This window comes from Polypterus senegalus, chromosome 1, assembly GCF_016835505.1.
Source record: "Polypterus senegalus isolate Bchr_013 chromosome 1, ASM1683550v1, whole genome shotgun sequence".
In the NCBI taxonomy this organism is placed as follows: Eukaryota; Metazoa; Chordata; class Cladistia; order Polypteriformes; family Polypteridae; genus Polypterus; species Polypterus senegalus.
The window spans coordinates 98237630-98254009 of record NC_053154.1 but is presented as its reverse complement, the minus strand read 5'-3'; the positions used below and the strand labels follow the sequence as shown (position 1 = coordinate 98254009).

General features: G+C 35.6%; 1 protein-coding gene across 3 annotated transcripts in view; it reads left to right on the top strand.

Moving 5' to 3' along the window:
• Positions 1-14142: 14142 nt before the first annotated feature.
• The window catches only part of kif18a (kinesin family member 18A), a 135174-nt gene continuing 132936 nt past the window's right edge, over positions 14143-16380 (top strand). For 2 of the 3 annotated variants that reach the window (XM_039753810.1, XM_039753793.1), the window contains exon 1: positions 14143-14253. The gene's annotated coding sequence lies outside the window, so the exon portion shown is untranslated. Of the gene's footprint in view, positions 14254-14311; positions 14401-16380 lie in introns of those variants that run through there. The other variant, XM_039753801.1, reaches the window with a different exon arrangement.

Here is a 16380-nt window from a genome sequence, read left to right as displayed (position 1 = left end):
GACACAACTGTCTCTAAAAACTCTCTGCACAAGCATGGAGAGGAGGCCAAAAAAGAAATGTGTGAAAGAACATCAGGGGTTTGCCCCAAATAATGATAGTGACCAGCGGCAAGGATTTTGTAATCAGTGAAATGAAGACAAAGCTTTCTGTCCACAGTTGAAAGAGATATGCAGCAGAATTATAACACTGCCTGCATCTCAAAAACTGCATATCTACAGTGAAGCATATCAGAGGTAGCATTATGTTGTAGGGCTGCTTTCATTAGCTGTGACTAAGCGTCTGATTAAAAATATAAGGAAGAAGAGATGTTGGAAACCAAATACAGCAGGAAAACCTGTTTCAGTCTGCTATAAAACTCAAACTTGGGTAAGAGTTCATTTTACAACATTACAATGATCCAAAACACAAGGCAAAAATAACCATGGACTGGCTTAAGGTCAAAACAAAGACTCCTTCAAAGCCCTGATCTCAATACAACTGAGAATCTGAGTCAGTATTTGAAAGCTGTGATGCACAAGCATTACCTGACACTTGGACATCCCAAAGCAAATCAGCCAGGAAAAAAGGGTCAACATCACTTCGGAACAGTGTGACATACTGGTACCTGCATACTCTAAAAGATTTAACGCTGTTGCTGTAAAAAGTCACTTTAAAAATGTGTAGGTTAAATACTTAAATATTCAAATTGTTTCTTATTTTTTCCTCTGAAGACCTTTTTTCCTAACATAAAACAATTTGAGGTTCAGTGTTTAAAAAATATCAAAGTTATTCAGTAAAATTTCTGAGTACTGAATACTTTTGCAATGCATTGTACATGAGTAACGGTTTTCTCTGCCTTGCTTAATGCTTATTACTTGACTGAAACTCAAAGCAGAACTGGCAATTTCAGATAAATAGCTGCAAATGAACTGTCATTCACACCTACAGTATGTTAACATCAGCGATTTTCAGATATAACAATTGAGAAATAAATTCTGTTATGCCAAATGATACAAAACAATACTGATTGGAGCTCAATATGAAAAACACACTGGAAATGTTTAATGAAAACTAAAAAGGGAATTCAATTTAATAAAAGTCTTTATTATAAATGTGGAGATTACCTTAATATTAGGTAACTCTTAGACTACAGTTTAAATTAAGGTAGTTTAAAATTTTCAAAGGCAATTCACATTATATATAGGAAGTTCACCCTGGTGGCAATGCCATATTCAAAATATTTTAAACCCTGAGAAACCATATCCCATAAGAATAAGGTTCCTTATTAACTGAATATTTATGATATTTCAAAAACCTGTAGTAAGTCTGATTCACCTGCAGTAGTACTATATGGCTGTAAACACAGCTTAACTTTCCCTGCCAAGCTGACGCAATCTGGTACAGCAAATTTGCAGCCTTCTATGATCTTCACAATTGCAGTATTACCATATAATTTTGTCACCGGGGATCATTTTATCCATAAAGAACGGAAGTGCCATTGCAAATATGTTAACTAAGAAGACACAACCTAAACATACTGTGAAAGATGCCAGCCCATACCACAGACAGAGACGCAGACTCACAATGTCCAAACCCACACACTTTTATTTTGCCTTTACTTTTCTTTCCTGTAAACAGTCCACAATCACCAATAACTCAAGTCTCTTCTCTTCTCACGCATCCACTCCTCTTCCACAAGCTTTGTCCTCTACTTCCCAACTCCAGGTCCCCGAATGGTGTGAGGCGGCCCCTTTTATGTTGCACCCGGATGTGCTTCAGGTTCACCCTGCCGATTTTACTGCAGCACTTTCACCACCCATGGCTCTGGAACTGTCCAGGTACCCCCACAGGGTTCAGCTTCCAAACTCTAAGCCCGTGACCCCGATGTAATCCAGGAGGGCTGCCTTCTTGCATCCCAGGGGAGATACTGCCTTTCTCCCCGTCCTTCCATTCTCCAGGTGTCCCAGCCGGGCAAGGATCTTAGCTGTCCGCCACAATACATATACCTGAAATTTGCTGAATCATGAGGTTTAATCTCAAAGGGATACACCAGTTTCAAATGATGTTTCAAAGAAACAAGAGGATTCTGACTAATAAATAAAAAAGTTAACTGAACATCCATGTTATTGGACAAAATAAAAGACGTCAGACAGAACAACTTTCTTCCCAGAACAGCTACATTAGCCTGAAATCATAGTAACCTTTCACTGAAAAAGAGGTGTCCAGTCCCTCTAATAGCATGTTACTCTGTAATATCCACAGGTGCATTATGTACTGTAATAGGATTCCATGATCTATATCATTAACTTGGAACTAGCTGATTCGAAAGCCGAAACAGTATCAAATTCCATTTATTGAAAATTCTGTAGACAGAAGGAGTGCCCATTAGTTGTTCCCAAAACCAGAGTGACTCCAAACTGACCAAAAGTTGGTCCAATTGAGGTGTTTTATTAAAAATAACAATAAATACACAGACGGAGGAATGTTGGTGAATTTAAGGTATCAAAAAAATGGAATCACTAATCCCACAAACCCTTTCTAAAAGGTTCTCCAGTCTCTCCTTTTAATTGGATGCTTATTGCACTTCTCCAACTCAAAGATACAAACGCACATACCGCTCTTATATTCCACAAACAGCTTGCATCATTTCACACAGTGTTTCCTTTGGTGTCTGTTAATCATGGTACACTGCTATTGTTCTCTCAACGAGGCTTCCCTGACGTTTTTTTTTTTGTTTGTTTTTATTTGTGACCCCACAGATAGACCACCAAAAAGAAAGATTTTGTGATTCTCCACATCATTCAGTAACACCTTAAGTTCACATTCACTTAAGTTTTGTTTTTTTGTGTTCTGCTGTGGTTTGTAGTAAAGACATCACTCAGGAACAGGACCAGTTAATGAATATTCAAAATAGGCATGTTTTTATGCCGAATATAGTTACTGGTGGGAGGTGACAGGGAGTACCTAAAAGCTGCTTGTCTTGATACATGGTGTATGTTCAGTTTTATAAAACTTGATTTTTTTTGGTGCATACACTGTTTTTGTCTTTTGACTGTAAGCAAAATTTTAGCGTGGAACCTAAGCAAGGTTTTATAAATGCGGCACCTGGTCTTTTGTCCTTTAGCCTGTTGAGTCTTTGACTGTCTCTCCTTCCAACTCCTTGTTTAATAATTCTCTAGTTAAAAGGGACTTTTAAGCCCCAGCCTGTAACATCTTCAGAGATCACTTCTGGTACCACAGAGCCACCATTGGATCGGAAACTGGCCTCTGTGTGGACCATGAACTCCAAGCTAGAGATCCCCCTACTGCCTCCTGGCGTTCCTGCAAACCCAACAAATAATTGGCCTTAAAAGGCAATCCTTCTATAATGGAAGGAGAACCATTGGTATTTCTTACTGCTGATTCCTGTCCTATATAGACTTAAATATATTGCCATCCCAGCCTTTACCAAGACCTATTATATAATATCTTTTGTAAAAAGATGTGAAGCTTAGCACAATTATCAAATGATGTCATGCCTTAAGTCATACAATGTAAAAAAGAATGGAATCATGTGTGCAAATGTTAGTCTCTTGTTGCTTTTTCTCATTTCTAACTACATTAAATAAAATAATAATCTTACCCACAAATGTCTATAAAGGGCAAAGGTTTGAGACCATACAGTCTTACTGGCAAAAATATTGTTTATTTACACAAAAGTTTTACAATGAGTAAAAATCCACAATCCCCTGGACCACACAGCTGCAGAAGCAAAAGTAAACATGGCTATAATACCCAATCATTTTTAAATATAAAAAGAAAAACAACAATTATTATTAATAACTTGAAAAAATGTTCAGAACAGATGGCTGATATTTCAAACACAGAATGGTGCAATATTGATACATCTTCGTTTGTAAGAATCCATAGAGACAGAGATGCATGAAGGCTACCCTGCAGCATGACACGGTTTTTCACACTGTCACACGCCTAAAACAAGACTTTATTAATTTAAGAAAATCCTCAGAGAGACAATGACTCACGACGTTTCTCCCACATACAACAGACTTCTGAAGTCTGAAAAACAAAGTAATATAATTACTATGGACTTGGTATAGTAAGGAGCGGCTACTAAGATATGTCCAAGTCATGCATCACAATTTCAAATTTCACATAAAAGAAGCAAAACCATTTTTCAAAAGGCAGCATTATTCTTACATTTTAGAAAACATTCTTATTAGATTTTCACTAAAGTCAGACATGCAAACGAGATTTTCCTAAACTGTTTGCATTATGTTCAGCTCCTGAAACAACAATTATATTTTTAACAAGCCCTGATTTCCTTCTGCAGTACTGCTACAAAATGTACAGCTTATTTAATATTTTTGCTATCTTGTAATTTCTTTGAATTAAGTGAGTGCAAAAAAATACAGAATTTTTACTTGTTCTAATCCAAGACAATGTTCAGTAAATTTAGCACATTCCCATACTGGTGTTAAAGCAAGCTGCGCATTTAGTGTGCCCTGCTGTAAATCAAGCTACTTTAAATATTCACAGAAATTCTCCATCTTTATCTGGTTTTCATTTCAAAATGCTTCAACATATGTGTCATTAATGACTACACATCAATTAAAATAAAGTATAAGGTGCACTTTACAACTGAAGCAGGATCCCTAACCATCTGTACAGAAAGATTCCACAAATCCCCAGCCAATTGGCTGTGACTCACAACACAATATGACACTTACATATCTATATCTAACTTTTCAGTTTATTATTAGTATCATTTTGGATTGATATTTCAAGGGTTTATAAACGCTGAATGGCTAATCAGTTTACCTGCATTAAAATGATGCTTCATATAAACTTCTTAGCAATGACCTCAACACATAAATTGACTGCACAAAGATGATTTAGAATTTCAACATGGGCCATTCTTATCTACATTATTTTTAATTTCCAGCGTATATTTTTTAAGTGTACTGTCTGTGGAACTTAGTTTGACAAAAGGGTAAAAAGGCAGGTATAGGAATAATTAATACAGGGGTGGGCAAAAGTAGTTTTACAGTTGTTTGCATGGAAAAAGACATAAAGGTTATGATTACTAAAATAGCTGTATTAACTTTATTACCACAAACGAATGTTACAATGGCACAGGGCACTTAGGTACAATCTCAAAATACTGGCCGTTATTTGCATATTCTTATAGTATAGTTGCTACACTCAAGCACGCTATGGCATACAGTTCTTTATTGTCATCAGTTTCTTGACAAGCTTATCTTATATAACAAATCGTAGTCCACAGTATGAGGTATTTGTGAAAACACTATCTTTGACAACATCCCAAAAAACAAGAAGTCCACTGGAGTGAGGTATAGTGAACATGGTGGCCCTCATTGACCTATCTACCTGTTGGGTAATTGTTCACCAAGAAACTCATACACTCTTATGGTATAAGATTGATGAGATCTGTCTTGTTGAACAAAAGAAGTCATCATTATCATCTGTTTCTGTAACTGTGGTAAGAAAGTGTCCTTCAGCATGTTAAGATACAGGTCATGTGAAACCGTTGTATGGAAAAAACATTAGGTCCAAGTACCCCTATACACAAAAGACCCACCCAAATTGTAATCCCCATCTTATTCCACTTTTCCTTCTATCATTACGTGGGGATTTCCTGTTGAATAGTAGACACAGATGTGCCGATTTACAGCACCTGAAAGTTTAAAATGAGCTTCATTGAACACATAATTTTATCAATGATGCCACTGCCTTGCCTTTCTTCATTCAGAACCATTTCACAACATTGTAAATGGTAATCTGGATCATCCTCCAATAAACCATACCAAGCCAAACAATCTTGGCCGATAAATTTTCAAACCTAAATGTTGCATTAGACGATTCAAAGATAAACAGAAAACGTCAGACTCAATAGAAACTCCTGGGTGGTAACATTGACAAGTCAACCACTTTTTGAAGCATTGCAGATGGACCCAGTTTCATCAAATTTACTGTGTATTCTGTAAATTGTCTACTTGATAGAAATGTATCAAATTCTTCGGCCCATTTCTGTCAAAACTTTTCACCACTCTCTGTCTTCCAGTATTAAGTATCCACTTTCTTTGGTCAAATTACCAGCCATGATTACCTAAAAAATAAATCACAAGCAAGGATATTAAATAACAATAATAAGAAGTCAAGTAATACAATAAGTAAATAATAATAAGAGTAAACTCTGTGTTTTGCGTACTCACAACTGTAAAACTACTTTTATCCACCCCTTAACATTTTCTCAATCTCTGTCATTTTATGAAAATGATTTGGATGCTTTTCCTTAGGGTGGTACAGTAGCTAGCAGTGCTGCCTCATGCATTAAGGGTTGTCTGTGTGGAGTCTGTAAATTCTCCCCATGTAGGTTTTCCTTCTGCATCGTTAAAAGGTATTAAAGTTAAACAATAAACCTAAAAAGTGTTTCATTAATAAATCTCAATCACACTGAAACAATCTAAATATGTTTTCCACTAAACATACAACATATTCCCTTTGTACACCTTCTGCACAATGTACTCACCAAAATATACACTATTCACAGAACAGCTCAGTCATACAGATGCATTACCTGAAAAAGCACTAAGGATCGCTTTAAAATAAAATACATACACAAATTCATTGTCTTATAATCCTCACCATTAACTCATATTCTGCACTTCACAGTCAGCATAAGCAAAGACAATAAACTGAATTTCCTCAATTGACTCTTTTCATTGCAAGAGATGAGAATGTCAGAATTTTTCTCTTTTAACAGTTGGTTCAAATCATGAACCAAATTTGATTAATCCCAGTTACTACAGCACACAAATCTTCAAGAAGGAAGAAATCAGAGTAGCTATAGAAAAACCACAATAACATGGGAAAAATGTGCCAACTTTACAGAAAAGTCAGGTCTCTTGACTCAACAGGAAGAAGTTATAACCTGCTACAAATTATAACCTGACCTGCTACAGCCCATTACTCATCAATAATCTGAACCTACTTGTTCAGTTCCTTTCTTAGGTACTCCAATGTTTTTTCTCACATAATGAGTATGCTTACTGTACTCTGGAAACTGCCAAAATAAGAAATATTAATCTATGGAAAACCTTATATATGTCAGAATAATTTAAAAGGGACCTGGTACAATATAGTTTCTATCAAGGCATCATTAAAAAAATGGAAAAATCAATGCTTAAGAAATATTAACTGGTTTGGCAAAGTAGAAAGAAGAGTTTTAAGGAAAATAATGGAAAGGAAAGAAAAAAAATCACTGAGGCCAAGGTCTAAAGTGCAGATTTTTATTCACAGACTGGACATTTTACATCTGAGCAAGGAGTCAAATGAAAAAGAAAAAAAAAAACTAAAGAAACGTAAAAGGGACTAGACTGGAAGTATCCATTTTACAAACTTGAAAACTCAAGAGGTCAAGTACTACATGAATATAGTGCCTCGAAGGAATGCTAAACTTCACCTAAAGTCCTTAGAATACTAAAGGAACAGGCAAGACTTATGTACTGTAGCTCTGAAAACAATTAAAGTACAAATGACTAAGCAGAGAGAAACCTGTCTCAGTTATTGGCTTTTAATACACAGTTAAGTTACAATGTATAATATCTGCTTTGAAAACAGTAAAGAAAGAAAAAACACACTATTGCAGCCACCCCCAAACACTAATCTGAACAGCCCACTCCTCTTCTCTACGTAATAAATAAATTATTCATTCTGAATCTCTTCTGTTTCTTGTTGATTTTTTGTGCAGATCTGACTTGGATGAACGCCCACACATCTCAAATTTAATTAGTGCCATGGTCTCTTTCTGCTTTATTTTTTTTATATATTTCAAATTCCATATTCATCACACTTTTATTTTTGACTTCTCAGTTTTAGGTTTTAAAATAAAAAAAAAAAAAAACATTTTGAAATTTCAACCACTTATTGAATCCATTTACTTCAACTGCACAGTCTTAAAGGCCCAGGGCCTATCCTGTCAACAATGGATATAAGGCAGGAGTAAAAGGGTATACTCATGCACACACAATGGACCAATGCAGTGTTTTTTCTACACTTTCAACAGTACATCACTGTTAATATTTTATTTTCAATTGCTTTAAATAATGCATTTTGGCCAAATGACTATGCTTAATATTTAAATTTAGTTTTGTGGGAAAAACACTTTCACAGGAATACACATTTTCAAAACTTACAGTGGATGGTTCCTTAATGACAATAATGCAGGTGCTAATTTACCCAATTATAATTTCCACACTAACAGTATAAATATGTAACATTTTGATTACACTGCAGTTTTACTTCCATGTAAATAGATGTATGGCAGTGGGGTCAAAATTCACTATTGACTTCAGTTCAGGTTTTGAGTCTATGAAATTCAAAAGGTCGAGAAAACTTTTTTGAGATGGTGTCTGCGGAATATCGAAATAGATTTTCAAATCTTAAAACTAAAATTTTTTCTTGGAAAATTGTTTTTTGAGTTATGTTGTGTGCCTGGATGACTACATCCTAGCAAAAACAGAACATATTACAAGTTATTTCTGTTGTGCACACCGAGACCTACTGCATGTACAATGATAACTTGGTCTTGTTACAGACTCTAAGCATATTGTTTTTGTTCCACTAATTATCCCCCATATCCCTCAAAAACAGTTTGACCTATGCCCAAAAATAACCATCATAGGAAGTGTGTAATTTAACCAGAATTTTTTTAAATCAGCTCTGTGTAGTCATGGGATCAGGCCTACTGATTTGATACACAATTCATTTAAATACACATATACTTGCACACACACACTCTCAGAGAAATTCATAAGTAAGCACTATGAAAGCAAATGCTGGACGATGAAGAGAAAGAAATGAAGACACACACACCAAAATGGATCTGTAAATGTTGACATGGACACAATCATTAATCCACTCCTGTACTAATGTCTATCTTGCATACCTTTTTTTAGTGTATTTTTCCCAACATGTTAAGTTTCAACTTAATTTATTTATATTTATATAAAGTTTTTTTTTTTACTTATTTACTTTCCTGTTAATTTTACACACTTGTGTACATTATACATATTAAATACTTGATTTTATATTTATACTGTAAAAATCTTCTACCGAGTGATTTCCTTAAGTACCACTAAAATGTAATTCACATGGAAGTACTGTACAGAACACTCCATACGAATATTTTATATATTAAAGCACCAATTCAGTTTATACCCTCTCTCTTGATCAGATGTCCATTACAGAGTTTGCTTTTTGAAGAAATTAATTGGAGAAAGAAGAATCCAGAGGATTTCAAAGTGAGGCCAATGTTTGACTTGTAAATGGAATACAGAGTGTGGTCACGGAAGAATGGAGGTCAGACAATAAAGTACATGTGACAATAATCTGGAACTGGAGAGACCAAATAATGTAACCTGAAAGTCTTCTGGAAAAAACAAGATACGCCTGTAAAAACTGCAATAAATACATAACCAACGCGAATATATTAATGATTCTCAAACTTTAAAAAAAAAAAAAAATACCCATTACATCTCCCACAGTTTGTTAACCCAAGAACCAATTTATGCTTACAATACTGTATTAATTTGCTTGAAAACATCCAATATAAACTCTCCACATACATCTACATTTCTAGGAACTTATTCGAGGCTTGGTAAAACTAAAATACAAAAGGCGATATTTTCGAGCTTTGTTAAAATAAGCTTTTTGAAAAAAATCTATCATTTTTCTTCTTGCATAAAACATTATGAACAAATCAACCATTTCTTCCTGAAAACTTTTATTTAAAAAAAAGTACAGTACATAGGTGTACGAATCATCGCGAGACATGCTCACACTTTCAGGTTAGCCAAGTGACCTAAAGTGCAGTGGTGAAGGAAGAAAGTGCTGGCATCGACCCTCTGAAACAAAGAGAGATCTTAACTTAGTTTAGTTTAGTACTGTTACATAAGTGACTGAAAATACTTGGGCCAAGAATCAATAGAACAGAGTGTCGAAAATACAGCTACTCCAGCACATATCAAAGGATAAAGTATAAGTAAAAGTCGAAAATGATAACACGGGCACAAGAAATGTACATAACCGCTGCAAATTGTGGGAGAAAATCACCCGCATAACGAAAAAAAAAAACCCCGCTAAACTAAACCTGCAGCAAATAATACGGCCTGTGGCTAGTTGAGCGAATTAAAAAAGTAGGACATTAGGAAGAAGTGGTATTAAAAAAATAACAAACGGGTTACCGAACATTAGAAGTGGCTTAATCGTTACGTGACATAAAACGAATACTGTAGTTACCATTTGATTTTGGCAGTATTACTTCAGAGGGACTACGTACTACACACCTGTATCTGACACCAAGTTTAAAAAGAAAAAAACAAAGCCAGTGTTCACATCGCAACTACACTTACACTCATTCCTACAACAACAGCAGTTAACCATTGTTTCTGTTTAGTCCTTACACATGCACGCGAGCCAACAGCCGAGTAACAGCCAGCCAATTTAAGCACAATCTCAGTCCGTCAAACTCAACGGCTCGTCGTGCAATTACTCCTAACGTTTTCTGTTCCGTTTACGTTTGGCTGACAACTAACAGAAAACACATTTACTGTATTTTTTATTTTCCCTGGCTGGAAATTAGACTGTGGTGTGATTCATCAAGCCATTGTCTACTACAGAAGCATTTAAACCTAAGGACCTAAAAAGTAGGCTGTAGTGAAAATATTAAAAAAGACGCTTTCCTTTAAGAGTAGACAGGTAGTACCTGTTTTGTGTGGTTATTCATATTTTGCACAAATAAAATTATGACTGTTTGAAAATGTATGGAGGGCACATTAACACCTCTTCAATTGCTTTTTTTAAAGTGTGAAGACAAAAGTTTCATTCCAGGTACAAGCAAACATGAAGTACTTCTTTAACAGAAAACTAACAATGTAAGGAATTTGTCCTTTCTCCACTTCAGCATTTATAGCATTTCCTGCTGTATCCAAAAAATGTGCTTGTTATGTTAACTGGCCTATGAGTGTGTGTGTGTGTGTGTGTGTGTGGTGTGTAACTCGATGACATGGTATGCTATTCAGACTTTAGACAGTATCCAAGGTTCTTTCCTGCCTTTAATTTTCAATCCCGACAATATGCTCCACCACCCATGACTCCAATTTTGATTAAACGGGTTCTAAAGTGAATGAATGGAGTCTGAACACAGCCTGTTTATCTTAATTCTACTTATTCAGGTGTGGTGGGGTGCTGCAGAGAAGGGGCCACATTTAATGTATAAAGCTTGTGTATGCACAAAATGAGGGGTAAAATATGCATACACAACTTTCCATACAGATGTCAGGATTTATACTAGAAAACTTGACAAGAGAGCTTGTATATACAGTATTTACACTAACTTTGACCCATGGATATGAAATAGTTCAGAAAAACTGGGAAACAATGATACCCATGATTAAATAGGGTAATGCAGCTAAGCCAGGTAAATCATGACTTGCACAAATATTAATACATATCACCACACCATTATATTATAATGGGTGTTGACATGAAAACAGGTCATGATGTGCAGGCTGCATTTTAGTTCCATTTTAAGAGGACCAATTTTGCGTATTTGCACTGAATTACTTTTTGGTTATTTATCGGCATACGTTGACTACCTTTTGTTACTTCTTAGGAACTGGCTGGCAGGTTAGGAATATCTCAGCCAAACTTCAGTCCTTCATTCCTGCTGTTCTAGAAGCCATTAGCCAACTGGTGAGGCACTACATCCAGTTTTCATATGGTGTGGATACTCACATATAAAATATAACATGTTCTTGCTAACATAAAAGGGCAATTTATTGCAGTATACAGTTCTCGTAGTGTAACTGGAGCACTTTTTGCACTAATATTGAAATAAAAGCACCTGGCAAGAATGAAGCCAGTTTTGTTAACCGTGAACAGTTACATTCCATTAACGCAAAAGTCATCTGTGATGCCAAGATGAGACTGAGAAACATCATGGCTCAGTGGCCTTTGGCATCCTGTGAATCATTTATTTTGAGGAAAATTATCTTTGACAGATGTGATGGTACTGTAAGTAGTGGCAGGCTTATTAGTAAGGTAAATGGCTGAACCCTCAGTTTTTTATATGGCCTGTACTATTCATTGTAACAGCAACCATTTCATTAAATGTGCCAGGTAGCAGTTGCTACCGTGCTCAGACACTGGTGCCTTATGCCTTTCCCTGACTCCAAGAATGCAGAGGAGTGGTGCTGTAAAGTCACACATGATTTTGTGCTCTCAGTTGTGGTGCACAGCCAGCTATTCTTGAATAAAGGTGGCAGTGTCTGTGCCAGGTAGGCTGCTACTCTATCAACCAGTGAAGGTCTGCAGCATTGTGACAGCATATGTATGAGGCAGATTAGCATGCCCCATATATAGATTTTTCAGGCTAGTGCTTGAAGAGTGTTCATGCATGCATATTTACATTTTGATTGTGATTTATAATTGCATAGGAATGTGTGAACGCCGGTTTTTATAAATCTGATATTTCTGGCATACACATTTTTCAGTTTTTATAGTTATAGTTTCACACTTGAATCCATGCTAATTTTTTTAAAATGGGGCTCATGGTGAGGCAAAATGATGCGATGGGAATGATAAAAGTGTGAATTTTGATGGGTAGCCTGTAATGGTTCTTCCTTCAGGGTAAATGAGATTGACATTATGCTCATTTTATACTAATTGTGACTTTATATTTTTAAGAGACTTATTTCATGAGTTCTAAATATTTCAGAAAGAAAATGAATGTGCCCTTGAAATAAAATTGGGGGTGTTGTGGGCTGTGGTGTATAATTCATATGGATCTGTTCGTGTGAAACCATGAAACTACTTACTTGCTACTTTCTGATTGAGGAAGTCCTTTGTTAATATCTTCAGTTCAACTCATCTTAAAAGTTCTGAATGTGCTGCAATCATTGGAATAACAACACAATATTCGATTTCCTCATTCTCATGAATAACATGCAACACTGAGGATCTCTTTAGATTATTCTTTGAATATCAGAAATAGGAGGTTAAACTGCTTTGGAGATGTGATTCAACTTCTGTTCAACTTCCAGGTTGCAGTTAAGACAGCTAAACATGATTTCTTCGCTAATTTAGTATCCCGTCATTATAAGAATCCTGGGGTCTTATTTAATTCATTTAATGCGGCTATTCACCCTCATTTTGTGGTGGGATTAAATAGTACTGTTCTTTCATGTATGCAGTTTCTTTCAGTCAGTAGTACTAGGGTGTTGTACCGTTTTAGCCATTATGAATGTAGAGACTAACTAAAAAGTTTAATAAAAGGAGTCATTTTGCTTGGCTCTTCTCTACATTCTTTGTCAGTAAAATTGATACAATCTAATACATAAATCTAATTAATTAAGCTGCTTTCCCGCTTTTTGTACATAGGTTCAAACATCATTAGGTATTACATTTATCAACAGTTGCGTAAAATGACGCTTATTTTTATCCACACAAACCGGCCAAAAGTTTGGCCAGTTACTGTAAATAGGAAGTCATAAAATCCGAGTGCTGCTATATACGATTGTGCATTCGATCTGTGGGCTGCAGACTAGTTCAAAGCCGTTTAATCGTGCTAACGGCTCAGTTTTCATCGTTTAGATTAGCTTTCTCAAGTTGCAATATTTACGTCATAAAAGATACGCACAAACCTGTTTGGGTATTGACATTTTTTAGCATTAATTGCAGCACTTATTAAATTCATTTTACCATGTACTTCACAACATGGTGCTACACATTATAAAAACAATATTTTACCCGTATCAATACAATCTAAAATGCATTAAAAAGTATTTTATAAAGTTGCAGGATTCGTGGCACTAATGTATTACTCATAATGGTGAAGGGTACTTGGCACTAATGTATTACTCATAATGGTGAAGGGTACTCGGAGCAGCCACGCTTTGAAATATGGGCAGTCTTCCCCGATCGCCCAATACTACAAAACCCTCTAGCCAATGAGCTTTCCACTTCGTTTGGCCGTTCAACAAGCGCAGACCTTTAGATTACAATGCGTTAGTCTTTGCCTCGCCCATTGAAGTACTGGATGACGTCACGTCGGCTGTCCAATAGTTGCTCAGTGGCGGAAAAACAGTTGATTTTGAATTTTTTCTGGATTTTGGTGAAGGCGCTGTTGGTTAGCATTCAGCTAGTGGATTTTGTAATATATTTATTTTGACTTCGTATTTACGTGAACGAAGGTGAGTGATCCGTAGAGGGCATTGTCTTATAATGTTCGATTGCAAGACGAGAATGATGTTAAAGGGAAGGAACAGATTGTTGTGCCGCTTACGGCCTAAACAAAGGAGTTCTTGAGTGCAGAACGGACCGGTCTGCTGATTCGCATGGTGCTGGCTTCTTTTATTTACTAGTATGTGAACGACAAATCTGTGACTAGTCATGCGATTCCCTTTCTGTAGTGTGACTAAACAGTTTACATTTTTCCTCTTTCACTTTTTTTAAGCTTTGACGCATTTTCGTCATGATGTTCTATACAACGCTGATTCATTTTTAGCTAACGCACGTCGTGAATTGAACTTAATTAAACACCAGAACCATAAGAACGAACGAGTACTGGTGTCATTGCATGTCCCGTGTTACCACTATATAGAATGCCTTTCCTGTGAACCTTAAGTCTATATGTTGATCTTATTCTACGTTTTGCGGCACCTCTATGTTATGAGCATAAAAGGACTATTTGGGATTTATTAAAATGAAACAAAAGTAACTCCGACATTATTAATCTTAAACTTGTCGGAATAATACATACAACATGACATTGGTGTATAGTGTTTAGTACCAGCAAACTTTACCACAAATCTAGTTTAAAATTGAGAAATTAATACTCTGAAATTATTCTGCATCTTTGTATGTAGAGTTACAGTAAACCGTACAGAGTGGAAATGGCATCCAAATTTTGCATGAACTATTTTAGTACTTGCAGCAGGAAAATTGAAAAGCAAAAAAACAATGATATTCTCTATAAAGAAATCAATTCTTTTGTGTTTGCTCAGAAAGATTTCATGCATATACATCCATCCATCCATTTTCTAACCCGCTGAATCCGAATACAGGGTCACGGGGGTCTGCTGGAGTCAATCCCAGCCAACACAGGGCACAAGGCAGGAACCAATCCTGGGCAGGGTGCCAACCCACCACAGATGCATATACATACTGTATGATTACTAATAATAAGTGTTTAATATTGTAATTACATCTGGGCAGTTTATGAACTGGTCAAAAACACATACTATTGATATTTACATTAGTGAATATAAACCCCCATACAAAAAGTAAAAATCTCCTCTGTTAACTCTATTAATGTATGTATCACAGGATAAACAATGAAAAAATGGTAATGGAGCGCATGTGGTAATTTTCAAACTGTATCCATTTGTGCATTGATTAAATGGTGAGCCATATGCCACTCAAGGCATATCTAATGTAGTATAAATTTTGTTGACTGTAAAAAGAAGTGTAATTGTGCTTCTTAAAGGTATGGGTATTACTAGTTTTATTATGTTGTTTCAAAATTATTTAATAGTCTACCTAAATATAAACAATACAGCAAATAATCTGGTGTTTTGCATCATAGGCCTGTATACATTAGTTGCCTTACAGTTAATATATAAAATAAATTCTTTTACTATTTTCAGTTTGTATATTTAAATTCATCACACTGAGACAAATCAGTGTAAATGTGCTGGTCTTATGTGCATTGCACCTGCATGACTCTACTTGATCACTTTTATTAGATCTTTTCAGAAGCAAACAAAGCTGGTTGTAGTGAAAGATAAATAATGGTAGGATGGGAAAGATGTAGTAATAGTAAAATCGATATTTAAAGATATATTTAAATTATTTACAAAGATATTATGTATTTTTGTCAAACTGTGACAAAACCTAGAAATAAGCAGTGTGGCCTAAAATTATATTTGCATTTTTTATTATTACTGTCATGCTATGCAGTGTTCTGATGATAGTCTTCAGGTTCTTTAAACCTGGACTGGATGATTATTTGGATTCTTAAATACTAGAGGAGAATGCCTAGAGATATATACCAAGAACCTTTATTTTTCAGCATATTCTATCATCAAACCGCTGGTTGTCGGTCCTACTCACCCATCCAAGGATGCTGTTAATTGTGACATTTATCTATAAAATACCACAGTTGCAAATTGGAGCCACCGTACTACCCATTCATATTGTCCTTCTGAGCCAAGTCACAAAGATTTGCCCAACATACTTCATACTCCATTTTGATTCTTTGAATGGAAGAAAGATTTTTGTGCATGCCATCAAGAGAATTTGTTTAATGATTAGAACAT